Source organism: Chelonoidis abingdonii, chromosome 17 (genome assembly GCF_003597395.2).
Source record: "Chelonoidis abingdonii isolate Lonesome George chromosome 17, CheloAbing_2.0, whole genome shotgun sequence".
Classification (NCBI taxonomy): Eukaryota; Metazoa; Chordata; order Testudines; family Testudinidae; genus Chelonoidis; species Chelonoidis abingdonii.
Window position 1 is genome coordinate 36,079,715 of NC_133785.1, and position 14,232 is coordinate 36,093,946.

At 37.1% G+C, this 14,232-nt stretch overlaps 1 protein-coding gene across 3 annotated transcripts in view; it reads right to left on the reverse strand.

The window, feature by feature from the left end:
- ATXN7 (ataxin 7) overlaps positions 1–14,232 on the reverse strand; it is a 142,900-nt gene that overhangs the window by 56,616 nt on the left and 72,052 nt on the right. Inside the window, exon 1 of one of the 3 annotated variants that reach the window (XM_032801048.2) lies at positions 16–81. The exons of the other annotated variants lie outside the window; for them this stretch is intronic. The gene's annotated coding sequence lies outside the window, so the exon portion shown is untranslated. Of the gene's footprint in view, positions 1–15; positions 82–14,232 lie in introns of those variants that run through there. 3 annotated transcript variants of the gene reach the window in all.

Consider the following 14,232-nt stretch of genomic DNA (forward strand, 5'->3'; position numbering starts at 1 on the left):
TGCACAGTCATTTACCAGGCAGTATAATGTGTCTAATGGTCTTATTTTGTTTAACAGTGCATTATATTCCAGCCATCTGGTACCAGAGATCTGTGTAACAGGGATAAGAGGGAGAAAGAGATAAGAGTATGTGTATTTCAATGATAAACACACATACTTTCAGTCTTTTCAAGTAAAATTAGTTTCTGCAATACGTTTATGAAAACCAGTTCCTTAAGAGCACTGCTTAATGTTTAAACACTTACCAGTAATTTCTGAATGCAGTGAATAAAAACTTTTACTGCAAATCTAAAAAAGTATTGCATTTAAAAATGAAACCTGTCAAGTATTACCCAATTATTCAGTTGTTCAAAAAACCAAACATATAACTAAGTAGATAAATGCAGTCTCTTAAAGGTATGTGGCATAAAGCAAACAGTAATTTTTTTTTTTTAAAAAAGGTTATACATCATTTAATTTGTTAAATGTTGTTTTCTTACCTTAAACAACACTAATAAATGTGTACATTTGTATGCAAATATTAAAATCTAATTAAATGCAACATACTTTTTAATTTAACATTGACAATAGTGTTACATATTTTAAACATTAACGTATCATGGATATTCACATATTTCATATATTCTGCAGGACTAATACATTCTGGTCATTCAATAAATTTGAATTATGCAAGAATTTAAAACTGATTTTATATCATGTAACCCTTTTCTGTAGGAATGAATATGGCCACGATCCTGCAAGATGATCCACATGGGCAGATTCCTGAACTCTTTCAGAAACTTAAACTCAACAAGGCTCTACACAGATCAGCTGCCAGAATTAGGGCCTACATCTGTAATAAGATACAATACTTTTAAACGTAGGCATATTTTCTTAAAAAAATAAACCACACCCTTTAACTTTTTAAAACATGTATCTGAATTTTAGATTAAAATGTTATAAAACAAACTCCCCATGCAATGGCTGAAATCCCTTGTATACACAGATGTGGATAAATCAAATACGGATTGAGTATGAGTGCGATACATCACATCTATATTCATCTGTTTTATTTATGTTTATATTTCTCTCATATGTTTATATTTTAAGTGCCTATCTAAACCATAGGTGCTCATACAGAAATTGAAATTACAGTAAAAGATAGGTACTCTTAATAATACACTTGTAATCTGATACATGATCGGGGCAAGTATTTTACAATTTGTGCAAATACCAAGTCTAGCTTTCATAAACAATTTAGGAGGAGTTGTCATTAGAGAAATATTTGGTAAAACATCAGATGACATTTTAAATTAATGTAAACTGGGCAAAGCACAAGCAAATATACCACACAAAATAAACCAGGGGACATAATAGATTAATAAACACCTATTTTCCAATATCTGCCTTCCCTTATAAATATTACATTTCTTCATGAAAATAACCGAAAAAAGCCATAACGGTGAAATTCTGTGATGCGTCTCAGAGAGAGAGAGCACTGAACTCTCAGGGATTGGAGATAACATGGTTTTAAGCCACATTTGTGCCTTTCTGCTTCTGGGTGTCTCTTGGAGCTAAGTTTCAGAGGGGGAGCCGTGTTAGTTTGTCTCAGCAAAAACAATGAGGAGTCCTTGTGCACCTTAGAGACTAACAGATTTATTTGGGCATAAGCTTTCGTGGGTTAAAACCCATTTCATCAGATGCATGGAGTGAAAAATACAGTAAGCAGTATGTAGATACAGCTCATAAAAAGATGGGAGTTGGCTTACCAAATGCTAATGAGGCCAATTCAGTTAAGGTGGAAGTGGGCTAGTCTCAACTGTTGACAAGCAGGGGTGAATACTATTAGCACTGACCCCCTACTTGGTAAGGCAACACCCATCTTTTCATGTGCTGTATATATACACTGCTTACCCCCCCCCACACCCCTACCTTATTGTATTTTTTCATTCCATGCATCTGATGAAGTGGGTTCTAGCCCACGAACGCTTATGCTCAAATAAATTTGTTAGTCTCTAAGGTGCTACAAGGACTCATTGTTCTTGGAGATAAACAGATTCCTGGTGTAAGATGGGCAGCTCGCAGTAATGTGTGATATGGCTTCCACCCCCACACTTCTTCCTACCCCCAGCATGCTCCACTCCAGGGCTCGTGATGGGGTCTTTGGAAAGCAGACTTACAGCTGTGCTCCACAGTGCTTAAGTAATATATCGGAGGGAACAAAGTGAGGTTTGATTACAATGTAGGCTTTACATCATTTAACGTAGAATGCTAAAAATTGTTGGCGAAATGGGGGAAATATTGTCTATTGCTACTTATCTGGCAAGACAGAAAGGACTTCTTGGCATTATTTTGAGACACCATTATTATATTTAAAGTACCCTTTTACAAATATGTAGGAAATATCGAGGTGTACTTTGGAACTACAGGTGAATTATCTGAATGTCTCAAGGTTCATCAGAAATTTTCACAGACAAAAATGTATTCTTGTATAAATTTCAAATTACAGGGCAATTTTTGCATAACATAGGTATACCTTTTTCAGACTATTCCCGTGCAGAACATAGGGAAGAAATGTATACACAAAAAGTAACATTTGGAATTAATTAGTTTTATAAACAGGAGAACACAAAATCACAGGGCAGATTTTCCAAAATATGCACATTAGACTCCTGGTCTACTACACAATCATCTATCTTAGGGTTTTATACTGCTGCCCATCACCATAATACCACAGTGTCTTCCAACAGCAAGGTTCCTAGTGAACTTCATGGAATCTCTGGCTCTTCTCTGTTTTGGGGGCAAAACTGTTCTAAGAGGCTGTTTCTTTATTTTTTTTATGCTTGTTTTTTTTTGGAAAGCGCCTTTTGCGGGGTGGGGCAGGTGGAGGATGGTATCTGGGTAGACCAGTATTGTGAATGTTATTCTTGCTATGGCATCAAGACTTTTTTGAAGAAGGTTCCGCAGCAATTCCTAAAGACAGACTCTGGAGTCACTTCATCAACTCTGGAAGCGTCTTCCATAGCTGGATCCCTTCAGTCAAAAATGCTTTGTCCCCAGCTCTTCTGCACTTTATCCTGACATTTGTGACAGAACTGTCCCAGAGGAGCATAACTGTCTCAGTGGGTCATCAACTGCTTTTCAGTCTTTAATGTAGCTGGGGCCACTGATTCATGAACTGCTTTGAAGATTAGGATCAAGGCCTTAAACTGGCATCTATGGGACTTCAGCACAGGTCCAATGTGCTCACTGTGTGTTAACACTAATAGAGACCCAATATTCAGTCTGAGTAACATTTACAGACTCATAGAAATGTAGTACCGGAAGTTGGTCTCAAGAAGTCAAGTCCAGCCCCCTGCACTGAGACAGGACCAAATAAACCTAGACAAACACCCGTCAGGGATAGTATAACCTATTCTTAAAAATCTCCAATAATAGGGATTCCATAACCTTCCTTGGAAGCCTACTTCAGAACTTAACTACCTTTACAGTTAGAGAGAGCTCTTCTTAATATCTATGCTAAATCTCCTTTCTGCAGATCAAGCCTGTTACTTCTTGTCCTACCTTCAGAAAAATCGACACCCATCCTCTTTATAACAACCCATAACATATGTGCAGTCTGTTATCAGGTCCCCAGTCAGTAATCTTTTCTCAAGACTAAACATGCCCACTTGTTTTAATCTTTCCTCAGAGGTCAGGTTTTCTAAACCTTTTATCATTTTTGTTGCTCTTCTCTGGACTCTCTCCAATTTGCCCACATTTCCTGAAGCGTGGCGCCCGGAACTAGATGCAGCACTCCAGCTGAGGCCTCATCAGTGCAGAGTAGAGTGGAACAATCGCCTCCTGCATCTTACAATACAGCCCAGAATGGTATCAGCCTTTTTTGCAACTGTATCACACTGCTGTCTCATTCAATTTGTGATCCACTACAACCCCCAGATCTTTTTTCAGCCGCTGCTGTAGCATGCAAATTTTAAGAGCATGTTCTTTACTTCATTATCCAAGTTACTCATGATAACCAATCCCAGGACTGGCCCCTGTGGGGCTCCACTAGATATAAATGGTTCGCAGTGAAACTGGGAGAGTATAACGGCTCTTTGAGTACTGTCTTTCAACCAGTTGTGCATCCACTTTACAATAATTTCATCTAGATTGCATTTCCCTAGTTTGCTTATGTGAATATAATGTGGGATTGTTTCAAAAGCCTTATTAAAATCAATATATGTCACATTTACTGCTTTTTCCCATCCACTAGACCAGTAACCCAGTCAAAGAAGAAAAATATGCTGTATTTCAATTGTCCTTCATATTCTTAACATATTCGCTTCCCCAGTATGGGATACTATTGACAGAACGCTCACTTCTCTGCAAGGTGACCAGATAACAACAAACATGGTGTTTGTACTTACTTTTTATCTCACACTAACACACGCATGCTTGCTGCACCTTCCTTCTATTCCATCTGTTCACTCTTTTGAAAATAAAAAAAGGGGTGGGGGGACAAGGTACTGAAATATACCCTCTCAGAGCAGAATTTCTAGCACTCAAAGAGCAGAGAGTTTGAGCGCATTTCAACGCTCTCACTGCTCACAAGAGCAGAGCAGGAATGTAGAGCAGAAGGACTGCGCTACATGAAATGAATACAGCTGGTGCTCTGAGAATTAGGCCGTGGCAGATTCTCTTTTACCACAGCATGCTAAACACAAAATTATGTATTAAAAACTATACAACAATCTATACATTTAGATCAACCTTACACCCAGAATTTTTAAAAAGTGTTGAAATATTCTGTAGCTCAAAACACTTACAATTATAATTCTGAAAATTCTAGGGAAACAGCTCCAAAGAAATGTATTAGAGTGATAAAGATAAATTCAGAGGGAACAATTTTGGTACAAAGTAAAACCAGCTGAACCTAACAAAAGGCATTCACTGTACACACAAAACTCCAACCGACTTCAAGGGGAGCTACACACACAAGTCTTGCCGGCTCACACAAGTCAGTTGAACTGCACTTTCACCTCAAATCATTACCACACAACTACTTAGACAACAGAGTATCTAATTTAGCTTTTAAGAGCTGTTTGGAATGTTAGTGTCACAAATCCAAGTGTTTTGCCACACTGTCTAGCACTTCATCTTCATTTCTATTAGGGTCAACAAAAGGTATTTTACTAATTGTGTATGGATGGAAAAATTGAAGAATAGGACTAATGAGAACTATCCAAGGTAAAGGATGGGTGGAAAAAAGCATTGTAATGCTGCTACTATCAAAATTATTCTTAAAATGTGTACAGTGAAATCCTTAGCATTACTTATTATTTGTATTACAATATTGCCTAGAAGTCACAAACAAGATCGGGACCCCATTGTGCTAGGCACTGTACAACCATATGGCAAGAGGTAGTCCCTACTCTGAACATCTCACAGCGTGATTGGACAAGCCAGACAGAGTGGGAGAAAACAAGTATTATCACCTTTTTACAAATGGGGAACTAAGGCCCAAAGAAATTAAGTGACTTGCTCAAGATTGCATAGGAAGTCTGTGGAAGGGCGAGGAACTGAACCCAAATTTCCCAAGTCCCTGCTAAGCACCCACCTACTACTGGTATGTTAGGGGAATAAAATTATTCCTCTATTTCGGAATAATTACTAAGGAATTGTTCATGCTGAGCAACAAGCAGTTTTCAGAGAAACTGTATCTTTAGTTCGGAAGAGGAATTTAACCTTTGGAATAGAGAAATAGTCATACTGTAGCATGTGTGTATTGTGCAACAAGTATATTATAAATACTAGAGAACCTAGGTAATATTTTTAACACAGACATTTCAATACCCAATATCTGCTGTGAGCTAGGGGACATGAATCATTCATATGTTGGTTACCCCTTTTTTCCTCTTTTAGGAGTTACAAAACTTTGTAACTGATGATACACAATATTATACTTTTATATTTATCTGATTTGATGCCATGCACACTCAATCTTAATTTAAAAGTCTAATGCAGTTCATAGTATTTCAATATTGCCAGTTCCTATGTACTGTTCCTTTGAGCTTAAAGATGACATTCTAAAACACTTAACAGTCAAGCTCATTCCTCTCACATGAGAGCCTTGCCGCTGTGATCTACACATTCATCTCAAGGCTGGGCTACTATAACTTCCTTCATCTGGGGCTGTCGGTCTAGGCCAAACAAAAAATTTCAATGTAGGCTCCAACTTTCTTTTTTAAATAGACCTAATATTTACACGAGGCCAATGGAGAAGCAGTATCTTTTGTAGAAGGTGGGAATCACAGGGGCTGCACTAAATTAAAGCAGACTTCAGGTGCCTTTATATTATTATTGACGTACATCCCATGAGCACTGCAACTCCCTGTATGCATTTCTCCTTTTCGATGTGAGCAACGTGGCTGTATTCCCTGCTGCTGCACATGTTCTTCATGAGTCAAACGTTTGCAGTGAATCTGAGAGCAGCTGTATTTGGCCTTCAAGCCACACTTCAGCCTTCTCTGGGATGGGATTATTTTAATTGTAGTGATGTGTTTTACTCTTAGTTTATATGAAGTCCTGTCCCTTAGCTTCCTACTCCTGTATTCTTCATCCACTACTGAAAGAATTATCCATGTTATATGCTCAGAGATTTTCTTGACTGTACTTGTTGCATTACTGCACATGTATTTCAGAAGAAAAATGCTTTATACTTGGCAAAAGCCCAGTGCAGAAGAATTTCTACTGAAGAGGAAAAAACATTGCTTTTGAAGGGGAAGTTTGAATTAACCCATTAAACCAAGCAGCAAGTACCCTGCAGTTCAGCAGGTTTGCTACAGCAAAGTGCTTTTGAGACTGAGCTACCATTTCTTGTCCAACATGAAGGATGTGTCATCATGTTTAGATCATCTTGTGTTTTCTGTATATTTTTAGTATTCTCTTTTCAGCATCATTTCATTGGGGAAATTCGTGTTCATAGACATAAAAAGTAATAGCATCTGTGTATTCCTGCTCCATGACATATTACAGACAATATAAAAGTTTTATATATTAATGCCCAGCTTTGGCATCATCCAGCAGCTGATTCCTATCTCAACTGCACTCCAATCTATCCACAGATTCCCTCTTTATTTCAAAATTTATTCTGAGGTCCTGGTACTAATCTGAAAGTCCCTTAACTAGGGTATCTACCACCTACTAAGACAAATTTCTCATCCAAAACTGCTCTGGGTGAAACTTTCAGGTAGCTTCAATGCTGGGTCCAAAATAGTGGAATAATCTAGTGGAAGAGATCAAAATGAGCCCTAAATCTGACTGCTTTCAGAGACCAACGCACAAAATTCCTCGGTTTTGCAGAAGTGGGCTCGCTGCAGTTTAAAAACAGAGATGAAAGTGAAAAGTAAAACAGAGGAAGAGAAAGAGAAAGCAAAAGGGCAGACAAAAGCAAGGGTGGGGAAACACTACTTACTATTGCAGAGACTTGGTTAAAAGATAGAAGCATTTCCCATGAAAGTACTGCAATAATATTTCTAGATCTAACCCTTCCAGAGCGCCACCTTTCACTCTGTATGTATTTTCAGGTAAAAAGTAGTTTGGTAAATCTAAATAAAAATGGCCAGGCCTGACTAATGTATTATTATAAATCTGTTGGTGTTAGTTGCTATTTAATATCAATTGGAAATGCGCATTCCAGAGGCTGATGTGAATAGCAAAATGTTTAAATTATCTAGAACATCTGATTCATACAAAAAGGTGGAACAAAATGCCTTAAGTATAATATAAACCTGATATTACCGTTCGGATAATTTTTAATCAAGTAGAGTTAACTTTAGATATCTACTCACTGTAATGTAATATAACAGACTCAAAAACACATGTGTAACACCATAAACTATTCAACACCTTGTTTAAAATACACGTTACTAACTCTTACAATTTTTAGCATGAGTCTTGCAGTACCTTGCTTCAGCTGCTGGAATCAGCTGATCACAAAATCTCAGCTTCTGTTTAAAATAAAAAGGATGTTTGTAGAGCTCATGGCCATGGAGAAAAGTGTGAACCCTAAATACTCAGTATCAGAGGGCAAATAAAATGAACCCTCATTTATTTTTAAACTCTCATGACTTAGGGTGGGGAGTCTGACTCCTGATTTTTGAACACTTGAGGTGGGCCTTTTCAGTTTGGCATCAAGGTGCTAGATTTCAAATGGAAAGCATCTGTTTAAATGCAGTTCCACTTAGACTGGTTTCTACCACAGGATTTATAGCCAGCGTCATCAACAAGGCAAAATTCTACAAGAATCATGCTTTAAAAAAACCTGTTCCTCTAAGTTCAACTGGATATGTTGCTGATATCAGTTGTCTGCATCACGTAATTTTCACGGTGCAGACAAGACTTGCTCTGTGCTTGTAGAGCCCGTGGTACAAGGATAGTTCCCAATCTCAGGTTCTGGCAACAATAAAAAATAATAATGGCAACAAGTCATCCTAAATAAAGTCTTCCTTTGTTCTAAAAACAAGTATTCCCTATTTCTAAGCCCTGGTCTATACTGGGGGAGGAATTGATTTAAGTTACGCAATTTCAGATACGTGAATAACGTAGCTGAAGTCGACGTATTTAGATTGACTTACTGTGGTGTCTTAACCGTGATGAGTCAACTTGCTGCCACTCCCCCGTCAGCTCTGCTTGTGCCTCTTGTGGCGCTGGAGTACAGGAGTCAACGGGAGAGCTCTCGGGGGTTGATTTATCGCATCTAGACTAGATGCGATAAATTGATCCCCACTTGATCAATTGCTGCTCACTGATCCGGCGGGTAGTGTAGACATACCCTAAGAGAGGCCATCTACATCTTTGAGCTGAAAACTAAAAGGAGACCAGGTGCTGTCAAAGTTGGCATCACAAAAATCTTATCTTTTACACAGACATTCAACTTTCTGTAATGGCCACACTTTTTTTTTTTTTTTTTTTTTAAAGAAGTTTTACTGTCAAAACAACATGCTTCAATACTATTTTTCAGAAACAGAGCCAACAGTTCAGCACTCGTGAGCATACTAAAGTGAAAAATCAAATTGATGTCACAGTTCTACTGTGTACTTTGGTAGACAACAATGTAAAGAATATTTCTAATCTGAAGCTCAGTTTTAATTCACAAAGCATATCTGTCTGACCTTTCATAATATTAGAAGTGTTAATAAATTATTTCCCTTAATTTATAACAAAAATGTTACTGGTAAAAACATATTTTAGCTTTATCTTCATTTTTCCCAGGAATATATTGTCAATTATGCAAGGATAATTTACTTAACCTAGTAATAGTATATAAATGTCTTAGGGTCCAAAAGGTGTTTTGAAACCAATGGAAGTTTTGGATACACATTTCAAACATTTAATATTCCTATGAGCTATACTTCAGCTCATTTTTTTTTTAAAAAGGCAAGATTTAACATACTGTCCCTTTAAATCTATTATTTTTTGTGTATGTATGCATGAGCATGTTTATTCTAAAAAATGAATTTCTGACCTAAATGGATAATAGCAGTTTGTTCAGGTATATACTATACGATTTCAAAATTAGCTTGTACATCAAATATATAGAAGATTTTAAAAAAACATTGTGTCAAAGCTTTGGTCAAAGCAAAATAAAATTAGGAGATAATCAGACTATTACTGACCATATATTTAACTCTCAAAAAAGCAAGATAAAACAAAGTGAAAACAAGCCTCATCTGTAACCTACTTCATTATATACGTTAAGGATCCAGCAGTGATCAACAGAGATCTGGCTAATCTAGTGCTTATATTAAAAATTACAATATTTCTAGACTGCATTAAGTAAGAATAATAGGGCGTGTTAAGATGGAGTTTGACTTTTCTTGCTTTGCAAGTGATTTCAATAGTTTGTCAGCGAATAGAAATATACTGTAGCTTTTGCAATTAGTAACAGGGGAATTAGGGAAAATGTATTAATTTAAAAACAATGACAACTCTTTGGTTTTTGAGAGATGAAAAAGATGAATTCATCAATCCTCATTTGACACTTTTTGAAACCATTTAACTTCAGGAAAACTTTAAACAAATAGCAGGCAGGGACATTTCACGCTGACTTTTAAATGCGCATCTGCTGTCATTTGTGCATGCATACAGCATGTGCTCCTGCAAACATGGTTTGCATGTGCAAACCAGGTGCACATCCAACCATCAAATTTAAGACAGAATTTACTGTGGTGAAAGTTGACAGGACAGAAATAACATACCTTACAATGCATTTTCCCAGGATTAAGTCATCCTGCGCCCTTCAAAAATCAGATTCCTGTCATCCCCCCACCCCAACTTAAAAAATGAGAAAGAAAAAAGGGAGCTTTGCAACATATTTTAAGTTAAAATTTCTCTAGGAATCCTAAACATAAACCCACAGACAGTGGTTTTCTTTCAACATTATGAGCAAATGCACATTACGCTTTTTTCTGATATTTTTTTTCTGTTCCTGCGAGGATACAGAATATTGAGATTTACAATTACCCTGATCTCCAAGATTTAGGATTCTTGAAAAATTTCAATATCCTGAGTACCGACAAGAGCAGAGACATAATATGAGAAGTGTTTCATGTATGCATCCACTTGCAAACTACAATGCAGCTGGGAGGTCTAGTTACATGCTCAAGTGATACATAAAGCATATATCATAACAGCCCAGACCTATTAAATATTCAGCAAAATTCTTTGAACACAAATTCTGTTATACATAATTAAAAAAAAACCCAAAACACATTTAAAGCTATGTCATAACCATTACTAACTACTGTACTATTTTTGTTCAGATTTGTTACATTTCAATGAGCCACCTTACAAGTTACTGCCTTGTTTTGGAACTTAACATAGGTACCATTAGATTTAAATCCTTTCAGCAGAACAAAAACCCCACCACACACAGTTGGTATTCTATTACATGAGGTTTTCCTCAGATATTTGACTAATGAAGATAAGCCAGTCAGTTGCAAAACATATTCCCCATTTGGTGTTTAATTACTATTCACAGAATTAATGGTACTCTGCTATATCGCAATCTGATATAACACAAGTTCGTATATAGCGCGGTAGCAGTGGGGCTCTGACGGCGCTTGAAAGAGTCTGGGGCTCCGGCCGCTGCAGGGAGCCCCGGGTCCTTTAAATTACCGCTGGAGCCCTGCCGCTGCTACCCCAGGGCTGCAGCAGTGGCCTTCGGGCAGCACTTTAAAGGGTCTGCGGCTCCCTGCAGCGGCCGGAGCCCGGAGCTCTTTAAATCACTGCCGAAGCCCTGCTGCTGCTATCCCAGGGCTGCGGTAGCAGGGCTTGCCGGCAATTTAAAGGGCCCGGGGCTCCGGCTGCTGCGAGGAGCCACAGGCCCTTTAAATCACTGCTGGAGCCCTGCTGCTGCTACCCCGGGGCTGGGGCAGCGGGGCTCCACTGGTGATTTAAAGGGTCTGGGGCTCCCTGCAGCCAGAGCTCCGGGCTCTTTGAATTACTGCTGCAGCCCTGCCACCGCTACCCCGATATAACGGCGTTTCACCTACAACGCGCTAGGGATTTTTGGCTCCCCACAACCGCGTTATTGGGGCAGAGGTCTATTTGAAATTTCCCTAGCCATTTTGTATAACATAGTTTATATTACATAAAAAGAACTGTATGTACATAATAGTGACATACATACACAATTTTTTATCATAGTGCATGTCGAAGAATCCATGCTATGTCCTAGATTACTTTGGATAAGACGATCTCACAATATCATGAAGTCATTTCTGAAAAGTCAGCATATTACTATATATTTTTGTGGTAGAAAAAAGTTCAATACATACTCAGTACAAATAAACTCAAAAGCTCTACATTAATTTAATGTAAAAATTACAAAATTAAACTCAACAGAATTCAGGAAATAGAAATATCATGGTTTATATGCTAACATGAAATCAATCATATACAGATAATATTTTTGATTACTAGACTGTTAAAATGTCTCTCTCCATGTACACAGTGTGTGCTATACAGACCATTTGTCAATATGAGTACTGGTTATTAATTTTCTGATTAGATGAGTAATGTTATAACTATAAATTTAAACAATGTAGTTTTTGTACTAGATACCCTTTGGTTGTTGGCTTTTTACATGGCCAAAGCAAACTGGTTCTCTTTATTGCAGCTGTGCTTTTGTAACAGAAAAAAAAGGATTTTAAAAAAAACCTAAAACAGATTACAATAAATTGAAGATTGCAGCAAAAATTACTTAGATCCACTAAAAATGCAGAACAGACGTTTTCATGCTCACAATTTTCTCTCATCCATGACACAGGCATGATTTTTTTACTTTATTTTTGTAAGGACTTTGCTGTTTCAACAAAAATATTTACAACTCTCCCCCATGCAAATTATCACAGCGGAAGTGTATGCAAGAATGGTCAATTCCTTCAATCGCTGAGATTACATTCAAGGAGATAGATCTGATTCGGTGCTGGTAAAATCTTAGTTACTAGTACATAATGACTCAGCAACAGAGCAGTGGTGTTTCAAATCACTTATAGCTTTATCAATTTTCCCCCCAACTGAGAGCTAAGAAGATACGATGTAAACTTGACTATCACTTTTGTGCCAGAGAAAGCTAGACTATAATAATATGGCAATTAACAAATCTATTTCCTAGAGAATGTAAATAAAATAAATAATTACAACCTCAGATATACTGTAGTCACTATTCTATCTCTATAATAGTTATAGAGCTTTTTACCAAATCAAATAGCTTGCATAAAAAAAGAAAAGTTAAGAATCATACCAAATGGTGATATATTTATGGAACTAATTTAAGAAATCACTGCAATTTTGTACTAAAAATGTCATCCATTAACACAGATTTTCATTTCCCAGGCACGTAATATTTATATTATATACCACATTGCGTTAGGCTTTGAACCTGACTATTTTAATCTCTTCCCTGCTGACCATGACTGTAACTCCTCTGTGAGCAGTATGTGTCAGCATTCTTTGAAGTGTCACTTCAAAGACTATGCATCAGGAATGTGACACAGCACCACTGGACATTTTACATCACGTACCCAGTACCTGAGGCAGCAAACCAGCAGTTACAAACAAGAAAAATCAGAGGTTATTACTGATGATCTTTCAATTGATTCTGAATTCAAATGCATTATTAAGTAACCTCATTACCTGAAAAATGCCAGTCCCTCTGTTTCATTCCTATCCCCTGTGTACTTGAACATCAACTTCATAAATAAAATGGATTTTGTTTAAATTAAATCTAACATGATTATAAGGTTAACAAATGCTTTCCAGTTTTCAATTAGAATGATTCAAAGAAGTTAAGTTAATTATTTTAACCAATTATAGAAGGCACCTACTGCATTTCTATTAGGAATTTACTTGCTTTGTTTAATATATTTACAAGAATGATATTTAATTTGACATAACTCAAGTGCCTATACAATACTTCAATGGTGAACTGAAATATTTTTTTTTTTAAGTATTTCCAAACTTATAGGCAGCAGCATACTTGACAAAAATATGATCAGTGAATATTTAACCATGTTTTTTAAAAACTGTTTCCTGAACTGTGGAATCATGACTGTTGATGCGCCACTAATAGCACATTCCAGCGAGTGCTAAGCTAATATCATCAGAACCCCGCCGCGGAGAAGGGACTCTACCTATGGACAAACTGTCAGCTGTGTTCAATACCACATGGTATAAAACTTCATGTGATTCAATACCAAATATAAAACCTAGATAAAGGTGTACAAACTGAAGCAGAGCTGACCTACTTGCCCAGCGATTCAGGACTATCTTCCTCATACCCTGCTGATCAGTTGTGGTATAACACCAACTTACTGCATCCCACAGCATCTTCACATAAGGGAAACTGTCAACTGTAGCACCGCAACTTCAAATTTAAAGGGAGAAATTTAACTTTTGTTCGTTCACATTATCTGTTGCTTATGTCAGCACCTCTCTATTCCCATTTCAGCACTGCTTCCATACACTTTACAACAGCAATTTTTTTAGCACTTTTGAACTCTTTCTCTCCAAACATTATACATTAAATGTTCTTAAAATAATGGAACCAGCTTATGCAGAAGAGACACCACAGACGGGAGTGGGAATGTCTCAGGAAGAACCACCATTGGGATATGTTATGTAAAAACGTATCATTCAAAAATGAAAAAAAAACAAAACAAAAAAAAACAGATTATACTGTGATGTGGAAGCAAAGTCTGAAAAGAT